The 16,724-nt window shown below is 43.2% G+C and overlaps 1 protein-coding gene across 1 annotated transcript in view; it reads right to left on the reverse strand.

Moving 5' to 3' along the window:
• Positions 1 to 1,075, reverse strand: part of fat2 (FAT atypical cadherin 2) — a 59,893-nt gene extending 58,818 nt beyond the window's left edge. The window contains exon 1 of the mRNA XM_030101883.1: positions 764 to 1,075. The gene's annotated coding sequence lies outside the window, so the exon portion shown is untranslated. The remainder of the gene's footprint in view (positions 1 to 763) is intronic.
• Between the last annotated feature and the right edge of the window lie 15,649 nt (positions 1,076 to 16,724).

Consider the following 16,724-nt stretch of genomic DNA (forward strand, 5'->3'; position numbering starts at 1 on the left):
AAAGTCCAAAGACAGGAGTGTGACTGACTCTAGGATCGGCTCCAGGAGGAAGGAGGGAGTGTTTGCATGAACGTCAGGAGCTGCAAGCATCGACATGCACCTCGACACCCTCCTCCACCCCCACCTCCACCTCCACCTCCCCTTTCCAAGCGCTCTGAGCTGCAACTGTCACACAGCAGGAAAAAATGCCAATTTCTCAATTTTTTTTCTCAAAGTTATCTTCATAAAACAAAAGAAAGAATTATGAAGCAACAATTAGCAGCTCAACCAAATCATCCATGGCATCAGTCTGGTTCCCTGGTTAGTGGAACCAGGTGACAGTTCCTGTGATCATTTTAATGCGATGGTTCCTCTGTGATGACTGGTGACTAATGGTGCCAATGCTGGCGGTTCCTGGCCGATGGTTCCCATGTCACTGCTCTTGTGTTGGCTTCAGTGTGATGGTTCATTTGCAATGCTTCCCATGCTGTGGTCCTTCTCTGGTGGTTCCTGTGTGATGTTGACGGCTGTGTGTTGGCTCTTAAGTGACAGTTATTTTGAAATAATTCTTGTATTATGTTTACCACTTTATGTTTCTTTTATCATGGTTCCATTCTGACTGTTCCTGTGTGATGATTCCTGTTCCTAAGAGTAGATTCTTGTCTGTCGGTTCCTGTGAGTCACCTCCTAAGCGGTTGTAGTTCCTGTGTGTTGGTGCTTTGAGGGCAAACAGTGGCTCTGCACGGTAAACAGCGGTGACGGCAGCTCAGGTGGGAGAACCTACCTGACGTCCTGTCAGCAGCTCTTCCGCCGTCTCTGCGTTTGACCTCCTCTCACTCGTCTGCGGCTCTGAGCGTCCTCAGACCGCACGGCCACGACCAGTCACTTCCCATGTTGCGCTGCTCCAACATCCAGCAGGAAAAAACGGGAAAATCCTCCAAAATGCGCAAGCGGACACACACACCAGACTGTGACACGGTGTGTGAGGAGTGCTGAGGAGCAGGGTGCATTAATATGTCGTCCCGTGTGATGAGCAGTTCGATGTCGTGATGAAGCAACGTGTCTCTGCTGCTGCTAACTTCAACCTGAGTGGCTTCAAACAGTCTGAAGCAAAGTGCTGTTCAGACACCTCAAACACTCCCTCAAGAGTCCATCTCCTCCCACTTTCTACACAACACAACTCACACACACACACACACACACACACACACACACACACACACACACACACACACACACACACACACACACGCACACCAGATTGTAGCATGCCCCCCACCTTTTCTTGCCTGCGGGCTCAAGCCTTTGGGCCTCGGCCAGGACTGTTTCGTGCGTGTGTGTGTGTGTGTGTGTGTTTGTGTGTGTGTCACTATGGACATGTGTTATTATGGGGACTTCATCCAATTTATACCCAAAACAGATACTCAAGAGAAAATAAACGTTTCAGTGAAGACGTGTTTTTAAGGTCAGACTGAGCTTCAACAGTTTTCTACTGAAGTCTGAAGAAAAAAAAGTCTAAATGGAATTCTGTTTGTTTGATGTTTGTTAAATGTGTTGTACAGGTGGAAACTATCCTCAGAGAACGTGAAACTTTCCTCCGTTCTTTGTAACAGCATACAGTAGCTAACCATGTGTCATATTGTAAAAATGCTGTTTTTAACACAGTTTCGATCAGAACTCTGTGGATGAGCTTTAATTGTGTTAATTCAACTCTTTCTGACAACACCGTTAGAAATCAACTATGAGACAGCTATTTCACAAGTTTAAGAGGACATCGAATGAGTCGCATTTCAATCAAATGCATCGAGAAGCTTTTAGAAAAGAAGCCCAAAGTCACACAGCGCCAGCACCTTCTGGGACAGTAAACACAAAGGAGCTTTTTGATGGGTCTTTATTGTAAACAGGTTTAAGGGCAAAACATTGGAATAGAGACAAGTCTTCGTAGCAAGACAAATCCAAAACAGCAAAAAAAAAAAAACGTTGAGTTGAAATCCGATATGGTGAACTGTCACCCAGTCAAGATGAGGTTCCGAACGTTTGTAATCTCATGAGCAGGGATGTAATGAAGGTAAAAATGATCCAAGAACTACATTTGGAAGCTGTTTACTTTAATGTTATTTAATTTTAATGAGAATTTTCTTTAGAAAGTCCTGTGTTCTCAAGGTAGTTTTTCTCAGTGTCTGATCTTTCTCCATTTTCATTCAAATGCTCCGTTTAAATGACATTTCAAGAGAAAACACATTGTTTCTGCATATGTTTCAGAAAATTTTTACGTTTCATTGGAAACATTTTGAAAACGATGTCTGTTTACACCAAATCATGAAACACTGAAAACGATGTAGTCTTCCTGTAAAGCCACTAGTAGCTGCTGTTTTTATATAATAAGAATACGCACACAGATAACAGTATTTGAAGCCTCTTAAACTATCTTTCATCGTTGATTTGGCCCACTCACCATCAGTTTTTAGCCTTGTTTTCTTTTGTAACATTTGCAAAATGTATACATCTGCCAGTCACTCTTAGCATATCTGACTTTAACAGAATATTCAACCCTCTCATGGCTCTAATTATATTCTCACCATCTGCATTTATTTATATTTTACGTCTGTAGAATAGTGAAAAAAAATGTACAATGACAGACAGTTCTGCTAATTTTCCTAGGATAAATTAAATGTTAAAGATCGGTCGGCTCTTTAATATTGATGTGTGTTTGCAGAATGCTTCTGCAGACCTGGGGGTCACTCCAATGACTCGTATGAATACAGATCTCGATTTCTGTGCTTTCTGATGATTTTGAGTCATATAGACACGAGGAGCAGTCTGTGAGTTTCAGTGAATGTAACCAGCGGCATCAGGAGAGCAATGGGAGGGTTCACCTTATCTGTGCTTTTCTCCGTTTATTATTTATCAGTCAGTGTTAGATTCCAGTCTGCTATTCTGTAAGCGGAGTTGTTCATTTGAGTTCCCTCCAGGGTCAATAAATATAACGAAGCATTGTTCAGGACAGCAGCTGAGCCACCTGTCGGAGGACTTCGGCAGGGACTGCCTGTGAAAGTCGTCTCCGCCTGATCCAGACGTGCCGTTAGCTGCGGCGGAGTCTCATTGTTTTAATGTTGTGTAAACACTGTAAATAAAGTCGCTGTGTACAGCTGTGCGACAGCCTGCAGGCCACAGAGGTGAGGATAGAGGGCAGCGAGGGCAGCGAGGGCAGCGAGGCCAGGGAGGAGGGGGGACGTCTAATCTCCGCTACACCAGCCACGAAAGAGGAATTTACTTATTCCCGTCCTGTAGCAGCTTAAAGAGACCTGAGGCTTGCTGTTTTGGTGGAAACACCATTAACTCAGAGGAAATTTCACCACAAACCATGTCTGGAAGGTTGAGACAGGTTTTGGATAAAAAGTAAAGACCATTTTCTTTACAGCATGCTTTTAAACTTTTTTTCTTCCTGGTTTCATTTTGCTTTTCAGTCTTGGAAAAGTTCCAATCTGGCCCCCGACATGGTGTAAGATAGGGTTTGCCAACACTGCGTCCTATCACACTGAGTCAGACTGGATGAAAGATGAGAAGAATGTTTTACAACCCGGTCTCACGGGAATTTGTGATATGACTCACGTAAAATAATCTATCGAATCATGTCCAGGAATACATATTGCACACTTTTTTCGTGTGTCAAACTGCATTTTTTTAAACTATTACATTTCAATGGGAATCATCTCACTTACAACTCCACTGTATAGAATTTTGTTGTGCAATAACCCTGGACATTATATTATCCCGCAGCTGTGGTCACTTTTAACCTCCATAAGACATCAGTGAGACTTTATAAACCATTCATTCTGCTGCACTAAAAATATATTACATATTTGTACATATTATAGTTCCTGTAATATTTAAAAATTTCTGTTGTACATACAGTTAGATCTTCCTTGTTTCAGTTTTTCTATTACCATCCTTACTACGATTTGCACTATTGTTCTTTATTTGCACCTTCCATTACATTTTGCCCCCCCCCCCCCCCCCCCCCCCCCCCCCATGAGCCTCTTGTACCTGTAAATTTCTCCACTGTGAGATTAATAAAGTCTATTTTATTCTATATGGCCACTCCCCTGTAAAAGATGCATATATTATTGTCTCTATGTTGTAGAAACTAGAGACAGAGACCAGAAAAAGTTCTGAAGCCGGGTTCCGGATTGGGAATGGGTTCCAATGAGACCTGGGCTCTTTTTGAAATCAGCATCATCGCCCCCTGCTGGAATTTCCCCAGAATTACAGCTTTTTTTCCTTCCGCATTATTTTCATGTTTTATGAGCGGAGGTTGGCGCTTGGTTTGAACTGGCTAGCTTAGCTACAAGCAAGCAGAGGTTGTTTGCTCATATGATGAAGTCAGAAAGCTTTATGGGAACTGTAGTCAAAAAAACATGACCCATGCACACTAACCGGCTCAGATGCACATCTGCATGGCAGGTGTAGGTACCAGATTATCCGGGCTTCCGCATCTGTCTGGAAAACGTATATAAACCTGTATAAAACTGATCTGTTTTGAAGACAATTTCAATTAAGTTTCTGTCCTCATTCCCGGGTATACTGTGAGGCTGCGTGCTCATGCTAGCATGGTTTCCATAGCAACGACCTCCGATACGTCTGGTGTAATAAAAACACAAAATTACCACAATACTATGTACTTTTTAATGCTTACGTCACACAACATTCATTTGTGCTTGCACTACAAAATGATAAGGCATAGCCACCGTGGCTCAGCCTAAAAGAAATCGTTATGCCACATAGAGGCGAAAAACACTGCATTAATTTCATATCCAATTGACCTTCTTTTCACCTTATTACCAATCACACTCGCCCTCAGCATTGACCAGTTGTTGTTCAATTTCGTAGAATGATAGTATAATGAGAGGAGGTCATGACCCGGCAGTGATCTTCAATAGCGGAGGCGCATTTTGCTGTTGCTCCTATATTATTGCTCGGGTAATATAGACAGACATGTGAAACTCTGACCTGCAGCCATCATGTGCTTTCCCTGAGAGCCGGCGGGGTAGGACAGAAGGATGAAGAGGAGAGAAGCAGGAAGGAGGGCCGATCCAGAAATAAACCCCAACAGAAGGTGGGCACCAAGCCGAGGGCAGCAGGTGAACGTGAGCAGAGAGGCTCAGACCCTCCTCCTCCTGCAACTCCCACACCGCGTAATCCACAGCACACTGAGCCTGTCCTCACATACCCATACAGGAAGGTATGGAGGCCCGGAGGGCTCAAAGAAACACCAAAACCACAAAACAGCCCCGAACGGGTCAGCTGTCAGAGAAGGGAACGCACACACAGAGCGGAAACACAGTATTTGTAGTGAGGGTGGTGTATCAGCACTACAGCCCGTGAGGCTGCAGTGCTGATACACCACCCTCACTACAAATACAGTTCGAAGCCATCAGAACAGCATATAAAAAAAACTATTTAGCCGTGTTGGAGCGAGGCTTCGGGGTTAGCAGGAGCCCTCGGCTGACCTTTAAAAAGATGTCAGTGTGTCTGTCAGCAGGCTGACGACCAGGATTCCTCACGGCGTGACAGCAGGAGGAGTTCAGGACGAGGTCAGGATGAGACGAGGAGGCGTTCATATTGCATATTATGTCTTCAAATCTGGAAATCAAAGCAGACCAGGCGGCAAAAGAATACCAATTTGCTGCTGCTTAAAGAATCCAGAGCCTGGTAATGATATATTTCACATATTCAAGTGAAAATGCAATTTTCACTTGAATACTTGAGTGCACAGTTTTCTGCATCAACAAGTGTGTTTGTCCTCGCAAAATGCTGGAGATGCCTCAGGCTGTAGTGGCTTCTCCAATCAAGACTCATCAGAGCAGCCAATGTTGTTTCTAATCCACTTGGTGAGCGTGTTTGAACTCGGCCTCAGTTTCCCACTGAGCTCTTCTGCTGCTTCAAGGTTTCTCGCCGTGTGCAGAGAAAGACGGTCTTCTGCATATTTCGGTTGCAACAAGTGCTCGGGGTACAGTTGCCTTTTTATCATCTCAAATCAGTCTGGCCGTTTTTCCGCTGACATCTGGTGTCAAATGTTTATTTCCCATTGTCTGGAAACCCAAGAGACGACCAGAGTAGCAGTTTCTGAAATAGTCAGACCAGCCCATCTGGCACCAACAGACAGGTTTTTTCTTTCGTCTTCGGGCTTTTCAGATCATTCTCAGCAAGGATCTGATCTTCTAAGAAATGTTCACTTTTCATGGAGTCAGCAATATTTGGAGTTCTTGTTTAGGCAGCCCGTTGTGTTTCTTGAATATCCTAGATAAACCATGTGCACTGACATTCCGGCGAACGTTTTGATTTTTTTCTGGTGTTTTTCTTAAGCTAAAGCCGGAACGGTGTGCCGTACCCCGGCTGGTGAAGAAGGATGAGTCCCAAATTAAATGTTTGTGAATGTACTGATGGAAGTACTGCGATGGGATTGAATTACTACGGGCTATAGGGGAACATCGTGTGCAATTTTTTTGTTCTTCCAAACCAGGCATGACACCTAAAAGAAAAAAAAAAATGTTTAGAAACGGTTCACTTGCAGCACATTTGTACAACGGTTATAGATTTATACAAGCATCAAATCATTTTTTGGGAGCATATCTATACAAGTTAGCTTTATTTTGTATTTCTGTCTGAACCTGTAGAGAAGCCTATGGTGATGCTGTAACGCCTCCATAGAAATACAGCAACAGAGAAAAGGACGTGAAGCTAACATGAAGCACAGAACACATGGCGTTCTCCACAACAGAGAACAACCAGAAGGCGTTCTCCGCGGTGGATCCCGGAGCATACGGCGTCTGCCGTCCTCAATTTCCTCCCGTCGCTCACAATGATCCAGGAGGAACAGGAAATGTAGTTTTAAAGCTAGAACAAGGTCAAAGCCTCTGTAGCACAAACACAAAGCTGTAATCTGCCTCTACTGTGTTTGGTTAGCGAGGTTAAGTGAGAGGTGGGGGCCATGACGGCGGCGGTTCAGACACTGAACAAGCTCTTTCAGATTTACCCAATCTGGAAGCAGGTTTCGAAAAATTAAAACACTGGCCGCATGTAGAAAAACTAATTTATCAAAACTTGAAGATACAACTGTCTCTGTATGGACAGGAGCCTAATCAATACCTGGAGATGAAACGTTGGCAAAGCCAAATCTTTTTAAAGCTTTAGTTTGACCTGGTTAACAGTACTTAGTAAATAAAGGTTCACACATGGCACAAGTTATGAATGTGCGTTACAGTGGACCAAATGCATCACTCAGGAGAGTTCGACACATAGAGTCTCAGTAAATTGCTGCGTTGGAAATCTTTGCTGAGTCATGACATTTTTCTGCCTGGTCATGTGATTTCCTGTTGAGTTATTAAATGTTTCAGTTGAGTCAAGTGACCAGGGATTTCCTGTTGGGTGATTTAACGGTGAGTCAAAGCATTTTCTGCTGAGTCATTCAATTTACTGCCGAGTCAGGATTTTTCTGCTGAGTCATCAAATGTTTCTGCTGAGTCATGTGATTTACAGCACAGTCATGTGATCATTTCTGCCAAGTGTTGCAGTTTACTGCTAAGTCTAGTAATTTTTCTGCTGAGTCATATGATTTAATGCTGACTCACATGACTGTTTCTGTACAGTTGTTCAGTTTAGTGCTGAGTCAGTTGATTTTTCAACTCAGTCATGAAATGTTTCTACTAAGTAGTGATTTACAGCACATTTATAAGTTTATGTCTGCCAAGTGGAACAGTTTACTGCTGAGTCTTGTTTTTTTCTGCACAGTGATGTGATTCAGTAATAAAATTTTTGGCCGAGTCATGTGATTTCTGACTGTGTGATTATAAAGCGCTTCCTCTGTAATGTGTCTGTATTGATGCTCTCAGACTGAAACCCTGAAGCCGGGCTCCAGTTGATGGACCCTCTCTAACTGTATTTAAGTTCCTGTGACAGTTCAGCTGTGACCTGCTGTGATAACATCAGATTCCTGCAGCATATCAGCGTCTCTTTATGCCCGACAGGAGTTCACTCCTGCACATAAACTCAGATAAAATCCTGCCCACTGCGTCTCACACTGTGTTTATTTAAAACCCTCCACAGAGAGAGTCCCCCTCACACCTCCATAACCACAGAGGCCCAGTCAGTCAAACCCCCACCAGCTCCGATTTACAGCCCTCTCACCCCCGCCTGACGCCTGCGCTGATAAGGATCAGACAGGCTGCAGCAGGATGAGATGTTCGTCTTTCCTCCAACATGAAGAGGAAGCTCCCTGAAACATGAAGCCAGCGGCCGCTCGTGAAGCCTCACTTCAGCTCAGAGTCTCAAAGTCTCAAACCTCGAGTGAACTCAGGAAAACCTTCCAGTGGAAAATTACTGCCCACACTGCCTCACGGAGTTTCTGCTGATAATTGACAGCGCAGAGGAACAAAGAAGAGGAGCACGGAGGGATGAAGAGGAGCGATCGGAGTGCGTTTGAGACCAGAACAGCACAAACTGTCTGAGAGCTCATTGTCGTGTGCTGTGTTCAAGGCCGTCGGGGCTCCACAGCATCCTCACACAAAGAGGCTCTGTCAGTTTTATCGAGGCCTTGGAGCTCCTCCACATCACAACAAACACGGCTTTGTCTTCTCCGCGGCCCACGCCTCAGACACCTGAGTGCGCCGTCTTCACTTCACCTTTTACAACAAACAAAGGCAGAAACGTGACTTTTAACTGATTATTTCAAACTGTGAAAATGGCCGTCAGGCTTATAATAATAATAATAATAATAATAATAATAATAATGTATTGGTTTTATATAGCGCTTTTCAGGACACTCAAAGACGCTTTACATTGCATTATTCATTCACACCATACTGGGTGGTGGTAAGCTACTACTGTAGCCACAGCTGCCCTGGGGCAGACTGATGGAAGCGAGGCTGCCAATCTGTGCCATCGGCCCCTCCGACCACCACCAACCATTCACTCTCACAACTTTCATACTAGGCAAGGTGGGTGAAGTGTCTTATTCTGAAATATCTCATTACAAATGAGTGAGATATGTTATTTTTAATCAATTTTGTCATCTGGGACATTTTAAAAGCTCACAGAGTCAGATTTCAGCTCGGTATTCTACTCATAGAAAAACAAAGAGGAACTCATTCAGGAACTCTTGTAGTCATGTTGAAGGAGCTTTCTGCTTCATTAGGAGGAAATAAATACTGCTGTACATAAGTTAATGAGCGCTCTGTTTTGGTTCTTGACTGCAAAAAAAAAAAAAAATTAAAAATTAATTTGCATTAATTCAGAGAAAGACAAAGGCCCCGTTTACACAGCAGTGTTTCAAGTTCCCTGCTGAGACTGCTGCCCCCGGCCCCAGATAAGCGGTAGAAAATGGATGGATGGATGTTTCAAGTGAGAACACATCGTTTTCACGTTTTCATTTCAGAAAAGTTTCACGTTTACATGTCAACATTGTGAAAACAATGTCTTGTCTTTACAGAAACGGCAGCAACACTGAAAATGATGCCATTTTCATGATTAGCTACTTGTGGAAGGCTTGTTGACTGTTTTTGTAATAAAACCACACAGGAGCTCAAAGAACAATATGCTGTTATTATTAACAATGACGTGGACATGCTGCGACCAAGCTGGATCACTATTACAAGTGACCCTCAACTATATGCCACTCTGGCGGCCGCCATTGTCTGATCTGTTCACACATGTGCAGCAGAGCGACTGTCCACTGTCTCCATAAAGTGTTGTTTTCACTCATTCACACGGCGATGGAGTCGGAGCATTTTCAAAAAGTTTCACCTTGGGAGTTTTCATAAAGTTGTGTTTTCAGTGGCTCCAAGTGCCACTGTCATTTAAATTTACACCCAAAGTTTTGTGTTTTCAGTTGAATTTGTTGTCGTGTAAAAGAGGCCAACTTCTGTCTTCCGAACACATTCTGCAGAATGAAGCAGGAAATGTGAGTTTACGGCTAACTCCCTTCGATTTCCGACTCAGCCACATTACATAGCCAATGAACTGCTTCAGATAATTCTTGATGATTGTCAGAAAAGTACAAATGAAGCATGAAAGTATGTCCCTCAATGAGTGGATGGAGTCACACAGCAACACGTCTCCAACCTGTTACATGTTACACGTACAGTACAACGCAGGAGATACATCTATTCCAACACTCAGAGCTGAGACCAGCTGCAGGTTTAATCTGACAGGAAGACTCAGGCTGAATGTGCAGAGAGAGAAGAAAAAAACACAACAGATGGACGAATGAATCCAGTGAAGACAAACTGAGTACGAACCAACAAGCCTGCTGAGAGGGAGCTCCTGTTTTCATCACACCTGCTGGGTTTACACACACACACACACACACACACACACACACACACACACACACACACACACACACACACACACACAGTTTCGTATTTCTATCCTCGTGGGGACCGTCCATTGACTCCCATTCATGTCTAGCCCCTAACCCTGACCCTTACCCTAACCCTAACCCACACTAAAACAAAGCCTAACCCTAAAGAAATGTTTTTGCACTTTTACTTTTTTCAGTAACAACAACATGGTCAAGAAAACACTGTTTCTCCTACTTAGGACCGGAAAAAGGTCCCCACAAGGCACATCGTTCCACGTTTTGCTATCCTTGTGGGGACATTTGGCCCCAACAAGGATAGAAATACGAGAACACACACACACACACACACACACACACACACACACACACACAAAATCATGGTTACAGACAGTGCATACAGCATAATTCATGTTATTTTTTATGCAGATTTTCATGTTTTTGTGCTTTGAGGTGACTGGAAAGAAAATATCAGTGTTATTACACACATATGCACGCATGCACACACACACACACACACACACACACACACACACACACACTGTGGGCAGTCTTGTACCTCCTGCTTCAGCACCATCTGCCTTCCTGATATACGAGCGACCCCCATCGCCCCCCATCACCCCTCACACATATTATGCTCCTCCATGATGTTAAACTGACCCTCAGCTGATAAATCCTCCTCGCCGATGCAGTGAGAAGGCTCGGACATATAAATCTGTTATGTTCTCTGTCTCAACTGATAACAGACTCACAGATCTGACTTTTAAACGGTCCTTTCATAGCATCACAGCTGCGAAATGTCCAGGCAGTGTTTCGATGTTTATGTCCTCAGCATTGATCACTGAGTGCTTTTATCCACTGTCTTAACAACAACTGCCTTCAAATCAATTTAGACTTCTTTATAAAGTGCCAATTAGAACATATCATTGGTATGACATGGCAGTTTTACAAAGAAAAACTCAACAACCTCATGTGAGCAAGCAAAGGAGGTGGTGACAACTGGAAATGCCTTCAGAAGGAATAAAGCAGCTGAACCAGACACAGTGGTGGAAAGTTTCTGCCGTTCTGGTCGGAGGTTAGAGAATGTAAAGAGAGATAAGTGTTTTTCAACCACAGTGTCGCGGCACAGTCGGGTGCCGTGAGAGATCGTCAGGTGTGTGCCGTGGAAATTTTTCCAAATTAACCTGATTGATCTGAAAACGATTTGAAAATGAATTCTGAAAAGATTTTTTTTTTTATCTGCAAATGATATTGTGGAGTGTCTTTGTGGTTTTGTGACTGACAGATTAATCATGTAAAGGCTGAATTATGCTTTCTGCACAGACATGACACATTAAAACACAGTAAATAAAACACATTATGAAATTAAAAAAAACCACTAGCTTCATGCTAACTGCTATGGAAAAACCATGAAAACAGTTTTACAGCCTCTGTGGTACACAATGATGAATGGAACTGGCTTCTGTATTCTGCAGTCAGGAGAATACTGGCGTTATCAGAGTTTATTTAAGCTCTGTGTGTTGTTTTAGTTGCCATCATCTGAAGCGTGTTTGTGAGTATAAGATGAGACCGTGAAAGAAGCAAGTGAAATCTTAAGCTGCCTTCACATCGAAGCCGTCTGCAGTAACCAGGTCACAGGTTCCTGTAAAGTATGAAAGCTTGGCTTTGCGTCATCAGCACGACTCTCACACTGCCGCGAAGGCTCTGTTCCGCCGTTCACTGAAGGACGCTCCTTTGTTTTCCACACCAACACCTCCTTCCCCTGCTCCTCTTCCTCCGCGCCTCCCCACGGGTCAGCAAACACTTCAGCCTCCACATGCGACAGAGGCTGAATAGTCAGTCAACCTTCACACATCCTGGCTTCAGAATCACTCATGAAGTGTTTCACCTTATTCTCCGGCACGCTGACGCATTTTGGTCACACCAACAAACAGCGTTTGTCTTCATTTTCAAACAGTCAGGAAGCCATTAAACCTCAAAGATCTGCTTTGTAAAAATGTGTAATTATGATGACACGGCCTTTATTCAGTTAATTTGCCACATTATTGACAGGAGAATAAGATATTTCATCTTTACATTACCACACTGAGCATTTCTCAGTCCACCAAAGGAAGTTCCTTTCACAGCCTTGCATGAGTTTTCATGGATTCATTCATCCACCAAATGGCATTTGGATGTAAAAATCATGAGCATCATTTAGTAACTGCAGCAAAAATATCATCATTGACTGATACTTTTCATCTTTTGAGCCTCATCTGCACTGACCCCTGGATATTCTTCACATCTTCAGTTCCAAACCTTTTCACCATGCACTGACCATCAAGGTTCTCTCCCTGAATGCTCGGTCCTTGGGAACTTCAGCTTGAGAAGAGGATCTGTGAACTTTCTGTAATTTCAAAGAAAACATCAGACATATCTGCTGTTTCCTGGAAACCGCTGTAGATGCTTTATATCAGACAGAACGGGCCACGAAGCTACAGCTTGGGAAAAGGTCTTGGAGAAGACAAAGCGAAGGAAATAAAATTGAGGGTTAATGGCTTTGACATATTTGAGCTTCCAGAGCCTGGGTTGAATCAGTCTGGTGAACTTGCTGAAAGTAAACTTGAAATCAGAAGGAAATATCTGACAGTCCAAAAATGCCAAGTTCTCAAATGTCCAGTCAGTGTGTCCAGAGCTATTTCAGCCCCTCTTTCCTTATCCTGACTTCATGAACATGGGCGTGTGGTGGGGGTTTATCTGTTCTTGGTCATATTGTTAAAGGAAGACTCCGAAGATTTTGAACTCACGCCCTTTCCCTATCATTGAAAAAGCGAGATGAGCTCATAAATACCTTTTGACAAAAGTGGACAAAATACTCCTTCCAGTGGTCCAGGGGATGGCGTGTTAGTACGTGATGTAAATCCGAATGTTATAAAACATTTTAAAAGACGTGTTTTCTTTTCAATCCGTTAAAATAATGTTTTGATACACACGGATCTGCACAAACATAGTGCTCCGCGGAAGGATATATCAACGCACAGCAGCTGAGTTTACGGCTTCTACTGCTGTGCTCCGGTATATCCTTCCGCGAAGCACTGCGCATGCGCAGGTCTGTGTATATCAAAACGTTATTTTAACGGATTGAAAAGAAAACATTTTTTAAAATGTTTTATAACCAATCGGGTTTACTTCACGTGCTAATACGCCGTCCCCTGGACCACTGGAAGGAGTATTTTGTCCACTTTCGTCAGTCCGGCTCTGTCTCCTATTCACCTCCAGCAACTGAGCTAAGCTAACTACGATGCTAACAGCTGGGAATAAGCCACTGGATGCTGAGACACAAAAAAGGTATTTATGAGCTTGTCTAACTTTGTCAATGATAGGGAAAGGGCGTGGGTCCAAAATCTTCAGAGTATTCCTTTAAGTCCATGGTAGTTGATGCTGGGTCACAAAGACCAGGAAGAAGAAACTTGCACGAAAGGATGGCCGGCGAATGATTCCTGCTTTCAGGAATTATGATTCCCTCATGGGTCTCTCTCTCTCTCTCTCTCTCTCTCTCTCTCTCTCTCTCTCTCTCTCTCTGTCTCTCTCTCTCTCTCTCTTTGAGACATTACCAGTCTTAGTACAAAAAGCAACGAGAGAGTCAATGTCCAATGACAAATCCAGTAGGAATTGAACAAAAGCATCAAAAAAAGCTTTTGCGCCATTATCAGGAGCGGCATCAGACTCCATAGGAATCCTCCTCTGACTACAAACCAGGGGCCACATGGTAGCTTCCAGCTCTGTCTGACAGCAGCTTCCAGCTTCTTCACCAGAGAGACCCCATTGGCAGCTGCTGGAAACACAAACCTCATCACGTCTGCACACGTTTCATCTCGTTTCCGACTTCATCTTCTTAAAGATACCGCACACAAAGCCATTTTCCTTTCAGGGGCTGAAAGGTCAAAACCATAAACCATCTGATTCTGACTTAATCTCTGCCTCTGGCTCACACACACAGCTTCAGGTGTGTCGCCCTCTGGTGCTCATGAGTGGGAAATTCAGAACTCAACCTCAAGGTCCAGGAGGCTGAAGTCACAATAAGCTCCCAAGGAAAACCCAAGGACACCATCAGCTGCAGGAATGCCAGCCGACGCGACACAAGCTCCTGCCAGAACCTGAGTTATAGAAGCTGGATGAATCAAATCAAGCGAATCCTTATTAATCCTTATTAATTCATACTAACTGAATTTAGACCATGAAAAAAGTCCAAACTCAACACCTACATACCAGAACTGATCACTTTGTATGTCTGTTCTACAACTATAATGTATTCAACCTGCAGAGTTACAGAAATCACAGATTAAACAGTCCTTATTATACAAATCGTAGAACTTTTTGTTAAATCTGCTCATTCTCTCAGGATGAAGCACATGGCTGAATAATGTGAGAGTGCGTCCAAGTCAGGTCCTGAAGGACCCCTGTCCTGAATGATTTAGGGATCTTCAAGCTTCAGATTACTTACATTTATTGATAATGCCATCACAAGCCTCCCAGGAAAGTTTATTAAGGAGCTGTTTCAAATTGTTGTCAATTAATAAATCTCCCTGGAGAGCCTCTTCACATCTGATATGTTTCGTCACCGTCCTCGACAGTGCTGGTAAAAAACAAAAGAAGAAACTGCCACAGGATTGTGAACAGTCTTTTCACACACACACACACACACACACACACACACACACACACACACACGCACACACACACGCGCGCTCAGTCTTGTATTTCTATCCTTGTGGGGACCGTCCATTGACTCCCATTCATGTCTAGCCCCTAACCCTGACCCTTACCCTAACCCTAACCCACACCACAACAAAGCCTAACCCTAAAGAAATGTTTTTGCACTTTTACTTTTTTCAGTAACAACAACATGGTCAAGAAAACACTGTTTCTCCTACTTAGGACCGGAAAAAGGTCCCCACAAGGCACGTCGTTCCACGTTTTGCTATCCTTCTGGGGACATTTGGCCCCGACAAGGATAGAAATACGAGAACGCACACACGCACGCACATGCACACACAGACACACACACACAGAGGACACTGGCTTACAAAAGACAAAAACTGATGTAACTTCGCCATCTAGTGCTAAACAACAGTCAGCAACTCACTTTGTGTGTGTGCACTTATGTGTCAGATCTCAGTTTGTTTTTCTGTCAACTTTCTGTGTTTTATCACTTACTGGATCGGTTTTAGCGTGCGGAGTATAATGCAAAATGTGTAGTTTATAGTCTGTAGAGTAGTGTACAGTGTACGGGGTTTGTTTGTACAGTGTCTTCTTGAGCTGACTTACATGATGCCAGTGTAGACTGGGCCCTGATGGTATCTTGTTTGTGTTTAAATACTGAAATCGCTCATTTTATTTATGTATGTACTGTGTGTACATTTTAAGTAAGAAGCAGAAAAATAACGTTTCGTTCAGACTGGATGTCTCTACCAAATGGTATTAAAAAGAAAAATTGTCTGTGCTTTCCACAGGACACAACTGAATCCTGAATTGTTCCTGACTGCAGACATGCAGCAGAATGGGTTCAGGCAAACAAGCAGCTCTTGGCTGGAAGAGTTGAGCTACCCAGTCCTGGACATGGGAGAGGAAGAACAGGCCGAGCCTGCTCTGCAGAACTGTTGCTGAGCTCTGGATGAGTCAGAGAGAGATTCAAGTGCATCTTTTCTGTGTCACAGACATGTGGACAATTTGTGACGAAATTGTTAATAAATAAAAAATATCAGGGATTGTGAAAATGCAAAATCCAGAAGAAACAAAACTGAAGTGAAGAAGCGAGGTGCAATGCACAGTCGTCTGTGGACAGCTTGGACGACAATGTAAATTTACTGTTCCCTCAAAATAACTCAACCCAAAAAAAAAAAAAAAAACAGCTATTAAAGTCTAAACAGCTGGTATCAAGAGAAATGTGAGAAGTGTCATCACATTTTTGAGATACTGTAGATATCACCCACTTTTATCCATTAGGAAAAAAAACAGACATCCAATTATCCATGGAGAGTTGGTGGTATTTGATAATTTCTACTTCTTCTCACTCTATTTAAAACATTCAGCCAGATTTAGTAGTTCTGCTGTTATTTATTCACATTTTGTTTGGTGGGATAGCTTTTGGTTTACTGCTGTTAACCTTTTCACTCGTTTTGTTCATGTTCAAAATAAAAAATGGCTGTAAAAGGCCTCTCCTGATGGAATATATTGCTGACATATGATCTTTTACGGGCATAAAAACCCACATCAGGGCACACATGCTACATAGATAAAAAGCCTGAAATGAAATTGAATACGATGAAGAAAGAAGACCCTCCCCCTGAAGTGCCATGGTGGGGAGATTGAGTGCCTACAAGATCCCAGGAGCTATGTTGTAGGGGGC

The sequence above is a fragment of the Salarias fasciatus genome, chromosome 2, assembly GCF_902148845.1.
Source record: "Salarias fasciatus chromosome 2, fSalaFa1.1, whole genome shotgun sequence".
Taxonomy (NCBI): Eukaryota; Metazoa; Chordata; class Actinopteri; order Blenniiformes; family Blenniidae; genus Salarias; species Salarias fasciatus.